Genomic DNA, 18,300 nt, shown 5'->3' with positions numbered 1-18,300 from the left:
CGTTGCTTTGGATGAAATATTTTCTTTGGTATAATGCCTTAGGTCAAATGTTTTCTTTGATATAAGTTTACTTAGACTACACGTCCCCAATGTTGTATGTGTACGATACGTCTGAGTATACTTCGTCTATTTCTACTTAACGATTGCAATTTCCTCTTCTAAACGTAATTCCAACGTAACAAATCATTCGATTCGTTCAATTCGACTCTTTCTTAAAATAACGTATCTTTACATTGCATTAAATTTCATTGTCAATCAAATTTAATTTATACAGACCAAACGTCTTTTATACGCGTACAACGTATCTGAGTATATTTTGTATTAGGTTGTCCGAAAAGTTTCTTTCGTTTCATAAGATGATAATAGATGATCAACAATTTCTCTTTTATATTATTTTATTGAATTATATAATCTATTTCGTTATATTTCTATTATTACGTTCGTGCGTAATTCAATAAATAAATATAAAACAAAAAACATCGTGCGTTTATTATTTCTTTATAAAACGAAAGAAAGATTCGGACAACCTAAGACATTTCTAGTCAAAAGTTGCAATGTCCTCAAAAATAATTCCAACAAAACTAACCATCCAAAGCGAGCCTTTCCTACAACAACATATTAAATTTCCATTACATCAGGCTTCATTATCAATAAAACTGAATTTGTATTCGTCATTAGGACGATGTCTGGAGTAATCAGGATCCAAAATTAGGCTAAGACAAAGCGCGGCTTAAAGCCAAGATTATCCATCAGGCCGGATTATCCATTAGCTCTCCGTTAAACATTTAACAAGCCTAGGACCAGACTCCAGCCATACGAACCCTTGTGCGTGGCAGAAATCGTTAGAACCGTGGCAGACTTGGCGTAACTCAGCCATGACGTAAACGTTCCAGATATCAATCCACGACGTTGTCATGTCTCAAAGTAACGTTCGCTTGTGCCGCTCGCGTTACACGTTCAATTTGCGCGCGGGTAACGTCGCGATTTAGACGTGACCGAGCGTAATCGAGCATATTGGCCGAATGGAATCGCGAACCGGAAGCGGAGGAACGAGACGACTCGTTCGTAGCTCGAATTCGTGAAATTCGTCGGCGAAGCAACACCCTCGATCATCGCGGAACTTACGAGAACAGTTGGCTGCAAGGCGTCTTACGGTGGAAATGGAACGCGACGGAATAGCCGGCGTATTTTCGACCATAAGACGCGCGAGTCCACACCGGAAGTAGGTGTTCAAAGCCGGTCAGGTACCAGTTCTAGAGGATTTGTCCGAGGCCAGGAATTTTTCGTCGCTCGGAATGCTCACCACGTACATGACGCAAATTGAAATTCTTGTTTCGCTTACCGGTATTTGTCGTCTCTGCCGATTTGCGGACTCTGTTCCTGATATCGATCGAACCCGGAAGGTACACGGAACGCGATTCCTGTTCCGGGCCACGCTCCCGTTCACTTTATTGCCGGATGATCGAATTTTCATTAGCTTCTTGCTGCGTCGGCATACGAACCCGCCGACTATTTTCCTTTTGTGCTCTGCTGTTTCCATTTTGCACTAATCAATAGCCAAGTGTCCTCTTTTATATGTTTCGGCAAAAATTGGTGAACGCCTGCCTTTTTATATTAGTATATAGCGTAATGTTAAAGGAGACATCTTGTAGTTTGTGATTTTGCCCGTTTGAAATAGTAAACTAATTTAATTTAAGCTTAGAATTTTTTAAATATCGTAACAGTTATTTCGAATATATGAATCGAAGATTTTTTTCAACTTGTTTCAACTACTGTTTTCTTTCTCTATGGTTTTTGTCATATCTTTTACAAACTTGTTTCGACATTACCATCTTCCTTTACAAAATCTTTGGTACAAAAGATTCCTCTCTTTCTTCCCAATCAAATCAATCATTACACAGGAATTATATTAGCATAATACAGAAATTAAATGTGACTTAAAATTCATTTTGAAAGCATATACGTTCGTACGTATTTAATTACCGCTACATTTTGTACTCATTTCGTTTGTTTCATACTAACACAAAATTTTATCTTCGTAATATTAAGGAGCTTTAAGATTCGATATATTCAACTCTTTAACACGAGTTCAAAATAGAATTCCTATTTAAAGAATTGTTTTTAATATTACTTTTTAAACATTTATACGATAAAATGATATTTAGAAAAGAATTTTTACAAAAGATTTTTGGAGGAGAATTTGGAAAATTTTATGTTAACCAGGAACCTACTAGTTCGTGATCGCGTTAGGTACATTTCCGAAACTCGAAATTAAATGGATTTCATTCTAAATTGGTAGAGTAGAAGATACGTTGGCTTGATTGGATACGCGGAGCTGATTTTTATATCTCTTTGTTAAAAACTGTAACAGAATTCGGAGAAATTTTTAGCAGGCAGACACGAAATAGTATTTGTGCCAGCATGTGGGTATTCAAAACGTGGTCCTGCAGATACATGGCTCGACAGATACGAATCGATCGTATCTCGCGGGAATCGAGTTTGTTCCGGGGAACTACACCAGCGATTATTAAATTGCTTGGATTATTAATTTTGTGTTCCAGCATTCACATAGAATAATCGCACTTCTATGGAGAACACGTGACTAGTAAACGATGACAGTGAGCCATTTTAACAAAATATACTCTAATATCGCTAATGCTAATCTAATTATCTTTTCTACTAGAAAATAAATAAATAATACTGAAATGGTATAGGTAGAATTTTTTTAGAACAGTTTGGTCAATTCCACTAGGTTGCTACACAATAAATAGTTTTGTTTCGGTCACTTTAACACATGTTTGATGGAAGAAATGAACGATAAATCTTGAAAACGTGTGCAGGAACCGAAGTTAAATTTACAATGCACTGTTAAGAATTAAAGCAAAAAAGTATTCAACAATTGTTTTTATCTGCACACTATTTCGTTCAAAAGGCTTCAAAGCGTTCTTTTTACTACTAGTTTTTTCTGAAACCAATAACATTTTAGTTCTTTCATATCGCACCATTTTTCTGTATGAATATTACACAAAACTTGGCGAATTTATTTGAAAATAGCAAAAATATCAGATGTTTATAAAATTGAAATCAATAAATCTATATAATTACAAAAAAATGTATCGTTGCATATTTCGGTTACAAATATTTATTTGAAGGCATATATTTTATTAAAATATATTTTCAGGAATAGCTTGATAATTCTGTATTCGTTTCATTCGGCGAACTTTGCAAGTATTTTGTAATAAAATGCTCTTCTTTCAACAGACGTCGTTCTGATTATTTATCGCGAACGATAACAGCAATTTAATGCCAAAAATGTTTTCCTCTTTCGAAATGAATTATCAAATGACGTAAACACCTTTCATTGAGACAGATTAAACGAAATTATTTTTTGAAAAAATATCTTTTCGCAAAACATGTCAAATAACGTGACGGAAAAAATTGCATGTACAATATGTAGAACTTTTCAATAAAATTAGCTACAGTGTTTGTTTGATCGAGTAGCAGAATAAATTTCGACTGGCATTCTTGTTGCTGCGTATATTAAACGACAGAAACATGAAATAGTTAAAAACGTAATTTACAATTTTTAGCTGTGCATCGGCGCTCTGTTCGCGAGTAATCTCTCGTCGAAACGATACGCATTGAAAATATCATTTTTCCTTTCTCTCTCCTCTCTTCATTCTATTTTCATTTATTTATCTTTCTTCGTTTCCTCTTTTTGTTTTTTTGGCTTTTCATATTTATTCACGCGTTCGCCTCCGTTCTGTCAATTTTTATGCACTCAATGTATTTTCGTCCCGAAACAATTTGTCTCGCGTCAGAGTGAAATACGTTGTATTATTTATTTGTGATCGTGCGTGCACGCAACGCATGCAAGCTAGTCGACACGACAGCGACGATACATACTTCAATTTTCCAGTAATATTTTGCAACAATTTTAAGCGCTTCAACGCTCGAAACGATAACGATTACCAGCCGATAAAAGATTCACTGGAAAACGGGGATAAACTTTTCTAATTGCAAGCATCAGGTGAAATTTGTTGCAAAGCACCACGCTCTTTTTGAATTATTGGGCCAGACATTGGCAATTTTATTTCCTATCCTGCACAGGAACGTTAATATATAGCGACGCGGAACGTGCCACGTGTTTTCATCGGTGTGTTTATCTTCGAAATTGAAAAATATTGTTACTTCCGTGAATTATACAAATTTCTTACATCATGTTTCTTAATTTTACTTTTCCGTTCATATTTCTATATTCGAACGAAACGAGAAAGTATCTGGTAATGTACAGATACATTGACGAAGATCAATCGGAGCGTTTCAACACTCAAAGATTACTTTAATGCCGTCTTCGATTTTGCTCTTCCTTCATTCCCAAGGTTTTTCGTTCGCTCCTTTTCTCGTTCCCCAATGGCTTTCCGGGGACTTTCACCGGCTTCGTATTCTCTGACAGACGATTACCTTTGCTCAAGAAGATAAGTAAATCTGATCTCGATAGATTCAACATTGTTTTATCGAGGATATCTAAACCTGAAAGGACTTTGATTTGTACCACCTAATCGATAAGATTCTTAAGAGAAAGAATATCGAAACGAAGCGTTGAAATGGGTGTTTAAAACGAAGGAAATATTTCTGTTATTTTGAACTGATTTTTCTAGAAGAATTCTGATTTCTTGCTGGGATGTTCAATCGATAAGTTTCCATAAAAATGTACAAAATTTACAACGATTCGTTTTTAAAAATACGACTGATTTTTCGTAAAATAAATGAGCAAAAACTCGCGTTTCCTCTTTTGTTTCTTTCCTTTAGTTCTTTATATCTTAAATGGTTACAAATTTATAGTATATCGATTATGTCTTTTTAGAAAAGAATTTTAGTTAGAACAGCAACGATGCGGCTGGCTGCAGGATAAAAACTATTCATTAAAGATCACAGCGAGTCCACGTAAATAATTGAATACCGAAACTCGATACCAATTAAAACAGTGCAATTCGTTACGAGCCGCTTCTCATTTGCAAAGCTTGCTGCCAATGACTCTGTCGGTTCTGAAACTCCGTGTGACTGCCCCTTAATTAGCGAGTCTCGCTCCACATGACACTCGAGTCTTGGAATTCGACATCAAATATTCTTACGATAGCAAATCTGACACGAGTGATTTCAGAATCTCGCAATTTACCTTCAAGTTCGGGGATATATTAATTATTAACTTATTGGAAAAGTTCATAATCAAGTTTATACAAAATTAAAATATAATACATTTTTATAGAATAGAATTATATTAAACGATCTACACCGTTTGTTTTACGACGACCTTTTGGCATTTATTGGATAGCTTCAAGATTGTTTTTCTCAAGATTTTTCAATTTTTTTTTTTTTAATCAAACAATCACATTTGGGGTGAAATTTAGCAGGTTTTTGAGAATGATATATAGACTAAATATATTCATACAATTTCATAATTTTGTGAAAATAATTAAAAACATATAGTATAGATAGAAAATTGTTTCCTCTACTAAATGTTACAACGTGAACTGTACTTTACATACACTATATATATTTGCTTGTTACGTGCGTTTTGTTCATGTTTGCCTCTTCGCGTAAATTCATAAAAATCCACAGTCCGTCATAAATTCAAGATCGATCAATCAGAGATATAAATGGAATTACACAGAGATAGATAACATTAGGCGATTTAATTGCTTGATTAAATCAATGTTACTGGTCTGAGAGGGACTGTCTTATTCTACTTTGAGATCCATTCGGCATCCGTAACAAACATAACATATGCGTAAATTACCGTTGATTTTCTAGTCGTAAAATCGATAGAAGCTTTACACTTCGAAAGATCATAAATATTGAATCCTACGACTTCGCGTCACATCGTGTCCTCAATAATGGTATCTGGTTCTCCTGAGTCATCGCCATTGAGTTTCAACGATGTTAATACTTACGTCCCTAGAGTCATTGATGTCTGACCTCACGACACGGGGATAGTCAGTATTACTTACGTCTCCAGGGTCGTTCAGATCAAGTCTTACGACTTGAAACTTGGCCGAGAGTTCGACGTCCCGTCAATATCGATTTACATGACCCTGTGCTTTTCACATTGGTCTATAACCTCGGCTATTATCGATAAGATTCTATGATTTCTACCCTATGATTAACCCTTTTGATGCTGACTGTTCTCTATAATTTATGTGGATATCGATGGAATATTTAAAGTAGTAAGGTATATTCAGCTGACCTGTAGAAAGTTTATGAACGAATAATGCGAAAGTATCTTTCATACTCGAAGTTTTGATTGTCCGGCTATTACTATCACTTTTCACTTGCATCGGTCTTCGCGGTTTTGCATACATAAGAATAAGAATCAATATTTATTATTGGATTTATTTCATATAACGATGTATTGTACGAACCACGCAGAGGCTAAGTATAATATAAATATAGCGAATTGTAGAAACGCATCCAATTTTCAATTTGTAAAAAAGATTCAGGTACAGCGGACATTTTCGTACGGAGAAGATGATTACGAACTTCAACAAACAGAATGATGAGAAATTTCAAATGAAAATTTCGATGATCGTAGAGTAATATTAAAAATATCTCCTACCAAGTATTCCATGCACCATAACAAAATCTAATTTCCGAAAGTAAACTCATTTTACATTATCATGGCTGTCAACCACATTTGTGCAATGCGATCGTAAAATTCCTTGAGAGAAACAGAACGATGTTTGTGCTTCTTTAGAGTAATGTTTATCTTATCGCAAAGTTTCTACCAAGCTCTTATTACAAAAGAAAGTGTTAACCATACTCTGCTTCACGATCGTCCAATCACAGTACCTTATACTCGACACAGACAAGATTACTAGAAACTGCAATTTCCTGAAAGAACCCTTCCTTTCTATCTTCTATACAGATTCAATCCTATTACCGTCGACATCTGATATATTTTCTTTTTTTTTTTTTTAAATTATCTCCAACATCTTTCCCTTATTCGAAAGTCACGTTCCGCGAAGAAGCCGCGACCTGGAACCCACGTAATCAACGAACAGGGTCCTCGAAGGAGGCGAGGAAATATTCAATTTTTTTCCATTTCCAGGCAAGAATCGCTTGGTAATTTCATTGGACGTAGACATGCACGGCCGCACACTGCTATCTCACGGTCCGACAAGTGAAATTCGATACCACGCCGTAATTGCTGCAATCCATTTTCCACGATAGAACTTTTCCTTATTCGCGTCTATCCCGTATTTTTCCGTTTCCATTTTCTTTTCCCGCTTTCCCGTACGCGTCTACGCGTTCCAACGTCACACAGTTTTCCTTCTTTCTTTTTTTGTTTCTTTTATCCAGTCGTCGTTTCCTCTTATGAGCGCTACGGATCGCCAGCTTTTTGCCAACGTAGCCAGCAATAAACGATTACAGACACACCGAAACGAGTAAAGTTTGTCCCATCAACGATCTTCAATGTTATTTTTTTATTGATTCAACCGGTCACCGACGACGATTGGATTATACTTATTTTACGAGCTCTATATAAGTCGTATCAATTTCGTTTCATAGCTGACTGAAAGCTACGCTACCCTAAAATCAATTCAATGTTCTTTCGATACGATTTTCTTCCCATTATTGTGGGTTTTAAGAATTTATATAGAAGCTTGAATCTTACGTCTTTCTTTCTTTAGATAAATTACAGTTTGTTTGCTTCTTTGTATTAGTATTGTTTATTTACATTCAACTTTGCTGACATTCTCGAGTTACTTTTTTACATTTTTGAATTGGTTGTTTATATCGCTAGCTTATACTTCGTTCGTATTTTGCACACGACACAATATTTGATTATTGCGTTACGTCCCGAGAATTGAATGACCTGGGTGAAAAATTAAATTCGCATCGTCAATAATGTACGTGTACCATAAGTTTGAATCCAAAAGAAGATTGCATGGTGTTTCTGATATTACTATATTTATAAAATATCTTTAATGTACTTGATTATAATTTTATTTAATATCGAATTTGTCATCTTTTCAAAGCTGCTCTCATAAAAATTTGTATATATAAATATACAACTAGACTGCGAATGTTTATGTGTCACGTTTATTATGTTTACATTTCGTAAGAAATTCCATGTACCAGAATGTCCGTGAAAGATATACGAGATAAGAAACTACTGATTATAACATCTACCTATAAAGGAAATTTATTTTCTATTCAAATTCCTTTTCTTTAATTATGTCTATAAAAATATAAATTTACCGTTGAGAATATTAGATGTGTGAACCAAGGAACGCGTGGATAAATTGTTAGGTAGAAAATATATTTTAATACAGAAGTGTGAATACAAGTAGGAATATAATTTGAGCTGGTCCAGATCCGCACGCTAGCAGCGTTACTCTATGACCGAAAGCCCTGAAACCATCGTCGCCTGTCTACTGTTTATGGTCTGCCTTCGTCCCAGTCTTTTGTCTATACGCTGTCGATGGCTTCAGTGCTTGAGAAAACTAAAGAGACCAAATGTAGAGTTTTCTTAGAAGTGGTGACCACTTCAACACCTTTCCTAAAACTCTACATTCTTAGAATTTAATCTTGAAGTTAAGATTAATAATCTTTGGAAGACACAATGTTTGTGTTGAAATAATATTCAGTGATGTTCATTAAACAGAACTATAGAACCTGATGTATATAAGCGAGTGATGATTAACAACGTATACAAGAATTGTTAATCGTTGGTCAGTTACTCTCAGACTAGACTTAGGTAGTGACCCATGATCCCCTAAATACTTTGAGCCCCACTCTCTATACAGTAATGAGTATGGCCTGTGTAAGTGTTCATGTTGAGATATGTATAATTTTCCGTGCTCGACAGGGTTAAGTGCGTATTAGAGTTACTTGTATGTGAGTATCAGTGTGTGGATACATGTGTGTAAGCGTCGGAGGGCGTCCAGGCTTTTGTTAGGACAAAAGACGATTGGCTCTAGTTTAGAAGCATCTGGAAGAGAGTCGGTTAGCAGTTGAGTGTGGAGAACGTGCTGAGACGCGTGCAAGTGTGAATCAATGAATATACAGGGTGCGCCGTTAGAATCCGGACAAAAGAAGTTTTGTGCAGAAAGTTGTTTATTTAAGTCAATACACAAAAACACATGAAAATGTTGTTATATCTCATTTAAAGGGTCCTTGCTGAGAACTTTTATTCTATGTAACCACCCTCTGCCTCTATGACCTGCTCTATTCTTGCTCTAAAGCGCGAGCACGCTGACTTCAACTGGTCGCGTTTAATTGTCGCGAATTCTGACTCGATAGCAGCTCGTAGGGAGTTGACGTTGGGGTGCCTGCATTTATTAGTTTGTCTCTCGATAACGCCCCACACGTAATAGTCCAATGGGTTTAGGTCGGGACTGTTAGGAGGCCAGAAATCTTTCGACCAAAACATGTCCACATTGTCAGAGAGCCAATTTTGAACAAGATGACTTGTGTGAGCAGGTGCGCCATCTTGTTGAAATAAATACGGCCTTCCAGAAGCCGTAATTTCCATCCACGGCTTTATTACTGTCTTCAGGACCTCCAAATAAACCTCCTTTGTGATTCTTTCGCCTTTTTGGAAGAAGTGCGGAGGCATGACGTCGCCCTCACTTGAGACAACGCTGAACTTTTCTCGCCGGAGAAGGAGAACCCTTCTCGAACCACTCTGAGGCTGCGTATCTCTTAGCAATGTCGTATACCGTCGATCTTGGGTAGCTAAAGAATTTTATAATTTCGACCGGCGTTCTCCCGGCGCGAAGACTTTCTATAATCGCCGCTCTTCTATCGTATTCCGGGTTTTGCTTAACGAGTTCTGTCATTTTGAGGTTATAGAAGACTTATTGACATATTTAACTAACTTCAGAGTCAATCAGCACAAACATCTGAATTCTAATATGGTGGGAACTACAAATTGAATTCTGTCCGAATTCTAACGGCGCACCCTGTATGAGAAATCGTCCATGAAATAAATGCATTATTATTTTAATATTAATCCCCAGTGTACATTCAATGTTCCTATAATATTATTTCGGCACCAAAAATCCACAATTCTCAACAGTTCAAATGCCTGTGTGGGTGTCTGTGTAAGGGTATTGTGCCTATGCGTGAAATATCGTTGTATTCCAACATACATTCCTACAAACAATTATCTCTTCGTAAATATTTGAAGCTTAATTTCGTCAATGTCTTTCTCTTTACCATTCAAATTAATTTATTACTAAAAAGAACTACGAGAAGACTAAACAGATCATGTAGAGTTTTTTTTTTAGAAGTAATAATTCGATATTCGACATTTACATATTTGAATATCCCAGTCTACGTGTAACATGTCAAATTTGATTTCTCTAGACAATTTCACAATCTCTTTCATTTCTTTCTTCGATGCACGCACTGCTTTAGAAACATATCCGTAATGACGCTTTCTTGCTGTCGCGTCGATAACGACGGTTACCCTTGAGCTATAAAGCATGAACCCGACCGATTTTACATCCGAACCTTGTGAACCTTGTTCGCGATGCTGAAAGGGACAGGCACGACCTTCTGTCCTGGCAGACACGAGGCAGAAGAGCGTGAGACGCTCTTGCAAGATTTTGTTTGATCTTCCGCAGTGAATAATTCGCCATCAACGTGTTTCCCTTGTCGTGAGCAACGCTTTGTCGCTCGGGTTTTCTGTGCTTTTTATTTCCGCGGGATTTATCGAGCCGCGTGTGAAACGATCGCGTCCACTGAAACCGCGACCGACGCGACAGCTTGGTATAAAGGATGAAAAAGCGATCGTGTTGAGCATTTTGCCGGTTAACAGTATTCGATACTCGCGAATAAATCACACTTTTATATTTCCGAATAATTTATCCAATTTATTATTACAATTTACTATTGAAAATAATAACTTTTAGTCCACGAGAAAAAGGGAGGATATCAAGTTTTAGCATTCTTCAGAAAATAAAAGTTTAATTTTCTACTAATGTCACGATTTCCTACTTTCTCGTAGATATTTTATGAAAATAAAACTTTTTACTCGTCGTCTTATGTATTCTGTATGGTTTTCTACTTTTACCCGTAATTTTAAATAATATGTAATATTAATAAAATTGTAAAAAATGAAAAGTACGTTGTACAGGTCAATTTTTATAACTGCTGTAAAACTTTGAGAATTTTAATTCACGTTACTACGATACGGTCGTAATGATAAAGAGCACATACAGGAGCATACGAAAAAATGTTAAACTCAAAATTCATTAAAACCTACATTCCCCATTTTTCCCGTCGGCTCTTTTATATAATATTAATTAAAATTCTTTGGATCGACATTTTTGAAATGTACAGGGTGTTTCATTTTTATCTCGGTATCGGAATGTTTTATGATTAAAATTATGACAAAGTTATGACAAAAATATCAATAAAATAAATGATTGGATTTTCGTTCGAATTATTTCGAATTCGTAAATAAATATATTTTAATACACAATCTGAATATATTTTTGGAAGGGCAATTGTTACAAATATTAATCATAAAGGGTTACGCGAAACGTGTTGAAAAATGTAATTTAAAACAACGAGACACAAAATACCGCTTTATTGGTTATTTACCGAATCAATAAAAATATTGTTTTAATAAATCAAATAAAAGTAGTATATATCATTTCAAGTACTCAGTTGTCAGAACAGTGTATAATATAAATATTATACATCAAACAACATTGATACTTGCGAAATATGGTACTTTTGAATATTAATTTCAATCTGTGATAAGGGTATTTTTATTTACATTGCATTTTCTTTAGCATGTACGGAATTCTTTTTTACATTTTTACATTTATTAGATTACCCAATAAATAATAAAATTTAAAATCTTTAAAAGTTCAAAATGATAAAATATAAGATAAAATATCTTAAAAGTAATAAGAAAATATTAACTAATAAACTGCGAATGTTTATAAATTTGGAAGTGTAGAAACGCGTATAACATACATATAATACGTGAAAATATACGAAACATTCAGAGTAAAATACCTGCTATAATATTTAATGATTAAAACAAATTTTTGTTTAAGGTCCACTTTTTTACATTTCTTTACATTTATAAAAATACGAATTCTGTATAATCATGCGCAGTTTAACAGTTACAAGCATAATCTGTAGGGGTAATGAATTGAGCGTGTAAATCATGTAACAACCAATACGTAGCATTCGTTTGAATACGATATATTTTACTGCAAATACGATTCCCATCGTTTCAAATGGATGCAATTTTCTTTCGACACACGTGACAAATTCGCGAAGCTAGTGTGCCACTATGGCAGCCGAAGTTCAGCGGTGTGGATCATTTAAACTTCTCCAGGACAATTTCGGCGATAATGAAGAACGATCGTAGTGATGAATCAACCGCAATTACCGGCTTACGCTCGACACGCTGAAATGGATGGGATCGCGCGATCTGTTTACACGTCGAGACGACTGAAGAAGAAGTATTCGTCGATGAATTATTTTCTACCTTGCTGGATTATAATATTCGATCATCACTTTGACCATATTTTTAGAAAAAATGTATACGATTAATTACGTAAAACGATGCATTAGAATATTGCGTTTAAGGTCTTAGAATTTTCCTTTTATCGTTTAATCTCATTTAACTATGTAGGAATAAAAATATAATATATGATATATGGGAGATTACTGAATAGTTTTAATTTTACAATTTTTTAATTTCTTATTTTTTTTTTTTTTTTTTTTTAGAGAATAATCTTTTGTATCGTCAAAGCTTCTTACATTTCTTGTATTGAGTATATTATGTTACTTTAATAGTAATAATTATATATGACACTTGAGATGTGAAATTTATGCTACTACAATATATTTAATGATTCAGTTTTTCTTAGGCTACTCTGTTTGAAAGGATTGGATATTATTACATAGTCTCGGAAAAGTAAATAGGTATTGTGATTTTTCGTAATAGGATCATTGTTCATGTATTTTTCACAATGTAGCTGGTTGATTAACAAGAACTTTTAGGAGGAATTATTTAATCACAACTTTTATTATTTTAACATCGGATTAAAAGCATCTGCGATATTCGCGGGTTCGCCAACTTTTACAATATAATGGCTTTGTAAACGGGATCCCTTTTATCAGACGAAATAAATTTCCGAACGCTTTTGTTCTCGACCGACCAGTTTTTATTATCTCTTTTTAATAAACACGAAATGCGTTTTTCATTGAACACGAAATCGTGTGCAGATACCAACAATCGATTTCAAACTGTATACCACAGATTTCCAGCGCTAACATGCCTCTTTAGGTCTCTCGAATTGCATTATTTTTCCTCTCTCCATTCGTTTTCTCTTCCCTTGTCCGTTTCACTCTGGATATTTACAAAAGCGGTAGAAAACAAAAATATACGGGTTTCCCTGGTATATTTATCTTCATTTATAGTACGATTAACCTACAACTTGTTTCCACTAATTTACGCGAAATTTTCTACAGAATTGTTCGTCTGGAGCTGAAGCTAGTAGAATATGAATCTCGTGAGAGCTAAATTGATCAACTTCGCGTTTAAAGATTTCTTAGTTTCATTGTACGGATACACGATTAGTATTCAATTTCATTAAAAAACAAATTATTTTCTCTCATAAGTTTATTTATCATAAGGAAATTGCCCAGATAAATATATATTTCATGGACAAATAAATTAAAAAAAATAATAATCCTTGTAACATCGTTGTATTTTTTATTTTATAATTTAAATACCTTCATACCTTCAAAAGCAAATAATTAATTATAAAAGGTCTAACTTTTCGATTTTATGGATTAGAAAATTATTTAATACTTGCAAATAAAGGGCAAATTGTGGGTAATGGTTAATCTATATAGAATAATTTTGTGAACTTTCCCTTGTTTTCTACATAATACATCGAGTATGCACGATTTACCAATTTTACGAAATTGGGTTTGGATATGAGTATATTTGGACCAGGCTGGGCCATTTGTTTGAGGTACTGCGCAGAATCGTCCTATTCCTCTGTAAATTCCAGACGTCAACACTACTTCTACTTCGTCTGACATGACACGGTCACTCTCCATGCGGCTGAGAGACATTGTCTGGCATAGCGCGGTCACTTTCTACTGATTTCGCCGAGTCCTACCGATCATCGACATATTCTACTTTTTGTTCCGTTTTATGTTATATCGTTGACATCTTCTACTTATTATTCCACTTTATATCATAAAATTAATCATACGCTACAAGAAATATTAATTTTTATTTCCTCTCGTGGAACTAATTCGTGTTTTGCAATATTCTCGTTTCATATTGATAGCGCAATATGAATTATGCCGGTGTTTCGTTCGCTTTGAAGACAGAATTGTCGCCAGATGTTGCTATATTCTACTTATTATTCCACGTTAGAACTATATCATTGACACGACCTGTTTATTACTCCACTTTATATCATAAAAACAATCATATACTAAATACAAAAAATATTTACAGAAAATCTTCATTCTCCCATGAAGAATCAATTGGTATCTTACGTTCGTATTGATAGCATATTTTCAATTATATCAGTGTTGCTTAATGGTTCTTTTTTTTGAAGTCAGAATTGTTTGTCACGGAATGGTCGAAATTGTTGATTAGTCGATTCAAGTCTGTTCCTCCTGTGGACAAGTGGTTGCTATTATCAGGATTGCAACCGTTGCATTAGGTAAGAGATCCAACCTGTACACATTCTCATCGGGATAATGCACTGCTAAGTGGATGCTCCGTACGTGTTGCGATTTGTACCCTATCAATCTTGATCCCGTGAGCTCGCGCGCACCTACGTCAACCGACACACGTATTCGAAACACGTGTGAGGTCGATTCACGAGCACAGAAACGCATTAGCACTTGCATACGTAACACATGCCACGACAAACGCATAACGGCTATATAGGTACATATAAGTGTTCAGGAATACGTAAGACGTACACGCACGATATGTACGTATACATATCTGTGCACATATGAACACAGAAGGATGAGTTTCATATACAGCTCGGTGTAGAGTAACGCTTTGACAACGTGTACATGGTAAATCGCACAGAGTGAACCAGCATTGCTAGTCTAACACCATAAGTGCTTGTGTTTCTCTGTTTGGAATGATTTCGTACTCTGTTGCACTGACCTCTGTATAAGTGGGCTTGCCAGAAATTGACAGTTTCAGAAAAAAGTCAACCATATGTTTATCGAATGTTATGTTGTAAAATTCGTTGTTACGATTGTGATTATCCGGAAGAAACACACGTATTAGACTGTGGGCCTGGTGTATCGCCCCAGCGGTTCCCGGGCACCCTTCGATCGCAAGAGGGACGGTCATCGTGGAGGTTTTAATCGGTTGGAGTCCGACACTACCACACCGCTTTCCTCCCTTGAAGCGGTGGGTGTCCTTGCGGATTTCCTCCACTTAAAAAAAAAGACTGCCGCGTGTGAATTTAGATTAAACAGTAAAACTATGAAAACCAAAAAGTCGGCATCGTCTTTAATCTTGCGTGAATATTCCTGTCGTTGAAAAAATAATGGTAAACTTGGTGAAATATTCACTCGATTTCGACATATTTTACGGTTTAACGTTTCTTGTAATTGTTGTAAAAGTACATTGTTTCTTTCGTATCAATTTATTCGTACATGATTTACTAACTCACGTCATAATTTACGTGTCAATATTTCACGAATTATCGAATTTGTACGTGACAAATTAATGACCATAAGAGCGATTTGTCAATAAACACGATGAGACGACGAATGATCGATACACACTATTCTTGTATTTATTTGAAACAATATATTTTCACTTTCTACTGTTTGTATTTGTCCTTTTCCTTTTTATAGGAGTCTATAGAATGAATGCCCCTGTTACTTCTTATTATTGATAATAATAATAGGAATGATATTAATAATAATTTTTATATGCATAATATCTTCCATTAACGTTATAACGTATGATGCGATGTTTGATTAAATAATTTGAATATGACTCTGATTCTTTTTCAAGTTGCTGTTACTTTCGTAGTCTGACGTGAAGTATATCATGTGTGTTATCTGTAATGTTTGTTACACGATGATTTATGCGAGGTAAATTTTTCAGCAAGTAATTTAATAAACATTAAAGGATAAATGATAGATAGTAGAGGATGAAGAATAATAATAATTCCAGACACAAGAAATCCACTTGAATGTAATAATCCTTGATATTTTCTCTGTAAAATACTTACCAGAAGACATTATCGATGTATTAAAACTTAAATTAAGTTATTTCAGAGTTTATACTGCATATTGTGAAGCGAAGTGTATTGTTTGAATTGTTATTTATACCCATATTTTGAATTTCCTTTCACTGACGGTTATTTGTGTTTCATCGCACGGTATATTTGAATATTTTCGAGGCTCAGATTGCCTGCACGGAAGCTGCGGCCCATCGTTTGCATCGAAGTTTATAAAAACCAGGATACCGTAGCCATCCTTTGTTATCAAGTTAGATAAAGGACGTGGAAAAGCGACGATCGAGGAAGTGTGGACTTTGATTGCGAGAAATATTGTGTGGTGTGATGGAATTTTGGAGAACTAGCTGGCCAATGCCAGGAACGCTGCGAGTAACACGAAAGCGAAATTTTTGTGGTGAAAGCAGTGGAATTTCACGCGAAATTTTAATAAACTTGCTTTGTATCGTTTTTTTTATACTTTTCTAGATCAAAGCTCCTTTGTTACATTATTGAAATGAAAAAGAACAATTGTAGATGAAAGTTACCATATTATAAAATTAACGTTTTTGTATATTTGTATTTTTAGATATTTGAAAACTATTTTGTTTTTATCATTGGAGATATTGAATTAATGGAAAATAAACGAAGAAATAATGTTTAACAGTTAGATGTCTATTATCATATTATAAAAGTATTATATTATAGAAGAATACCTAAGATTAGGTAAAAGAACAACTGTTGTGAAAAAGAACTATCGTGTTACAAAATTTAAATTATTACGTATCTGTATCTTTCTACATTTTTAAAGAGATTGTATTGGTGTAGAATACACGAAAGAATAGTTTTTGGTTTTTAAATATTCACTACTGCACTATGATATTATAAAATTGACAACGTTGTATATTTGACTTTTCGTATATTTGAGAAAATAATACAGAAAATGATGCTTTGATTGTTATACGTCTACTACGACGTTATGAAACTACTATATTATATTATAGAATTAGTATCGCTCTATATTTTTATTTGTAAATATTTAAAAACGAATGTTTTTCAATTATGAAAGACATCGAAATATTTAAACAGCACGGGACAGTGTTTTTGTTATCACGAATTTACGTATAATTACTTATAATTACGCATAATTTCTTTGATCCCAGTTTCACGTTTCCATGAAAATATTTGCTCTATTACGATGTGCAGTAACTTTCGAGATAAAATAAACAGGAAGCCGGTAATTTTCAGCGGAGGAGTAATGCGTAGATTTTAATATCCGCTACAGTAATTTCAGTTTTGTACGAATCGCTGCATAGTTTCGACTAAGTGAGAACCGAAACGATTTTATTTACATCTGCAAACTGTATTTGTTTGCACTCTGCTTAAGCATCGTGCACCAGGTCTCGCGTAAGCGCGACAAAATAAAAATATTTTGGTTGAACAGAATATCGCCTTGTACACTCGTTCACTTGTTCTTTCTTTTGCTCGTTCCGATGTCTGTTTCGATTTCACGCTGTTTCGAATAATTATCGTTCCAACGACTACAACAATAACTTAACTTTTATTTTATAGGACGTAATTTTTTCTCCAAATAAATTGTATAAAAAAATACGAGAGGAACCATAAGATGCAATAAAATATTAGTAAATACTGATACGAATGTGCAACTAGAAATCTTCGCGTTTCGTAGTACTCGACCAAGCATCTCGAGCGAATTTTCTACAAAAAGAAAAAAAAAAAAAAAGAAAAGAGGATATCTGCATTCCATGCAAACACATTTCGCGTACCAATATAACCCGCAAACCCTTTCAGGCTCAACTAAATTCACAACTGCGGCAACTTGAAGAACGTTTCTAAACTACGGCCAATTCCGTGGTCGTTCGCCATTCAACGAAACGTTCTACGATACTTTGACAACGCGCTGCAATTGTCCGAGCTAGTCTAATTGTAAGCCAACAGGCGAAGCCCGGAACAAAAACAAAAGGGGGACAGAAAAGGAAGAAAAAAACTACATAATGAAAACAACAAAAGAGAGGGGGAA

General features: G+C 34.8%; 1 protein-coding gene and 1 long non-coding RNA gene across 4 annotated transcripts in view; one reads left to right on the top strand and one right to left on the bottom strand.

Moving 5' to 3' along the window:
- Positions 1–18,300, bottom strand: part of LOC132916216 (glutamate receptor 1-like) — a 359,612-nt gene that overhangs the window by 62,170 nt on the left and 279,142 nt on the right. The gene's annotated exons all lie outside the window — the stretch shown is intronic.
- LOC132916229 (uncharacterized) overlaps positions 1–18,300 on the top strand; it is a 210,210-nt gene that overhangs the window by 190,107 nt on the left and 1,803 nt on the right. The window contains exon 4 of one of the 2 annotated variants that reach the window (XR_009660046.1): positions 14,619–15,312. The exons of the other annotated variant lie outside the window; for it this stretch is intronic. This is a non-coding gene — a long non-coding RNA (uncharacterized LOC132916229). Of the gene's footprint in view, positions 1–14,618; positions 15,313–18,300 lie in introns of those variants that run through there. 2 annotated transcript variants of the gene reach the window in all.

The sequence above is a fragment of the Bombus pascuorum genome, chromosome 2 (assembly GCF_905332965.1).
Source record: "Bombus pascuorum chromosome 2, iyBomPasc1.1, whole genome shotgun sequence".
Lineage (NCBI taxonomy): Eukaryota > Metazoa > Arthropoda > Insecta > Hymenoptera > Apidae > Bombus > Bombus pascuorum.
This window is presented reverse-complemented; position numbering and strand designations above follow the sequence as displayed.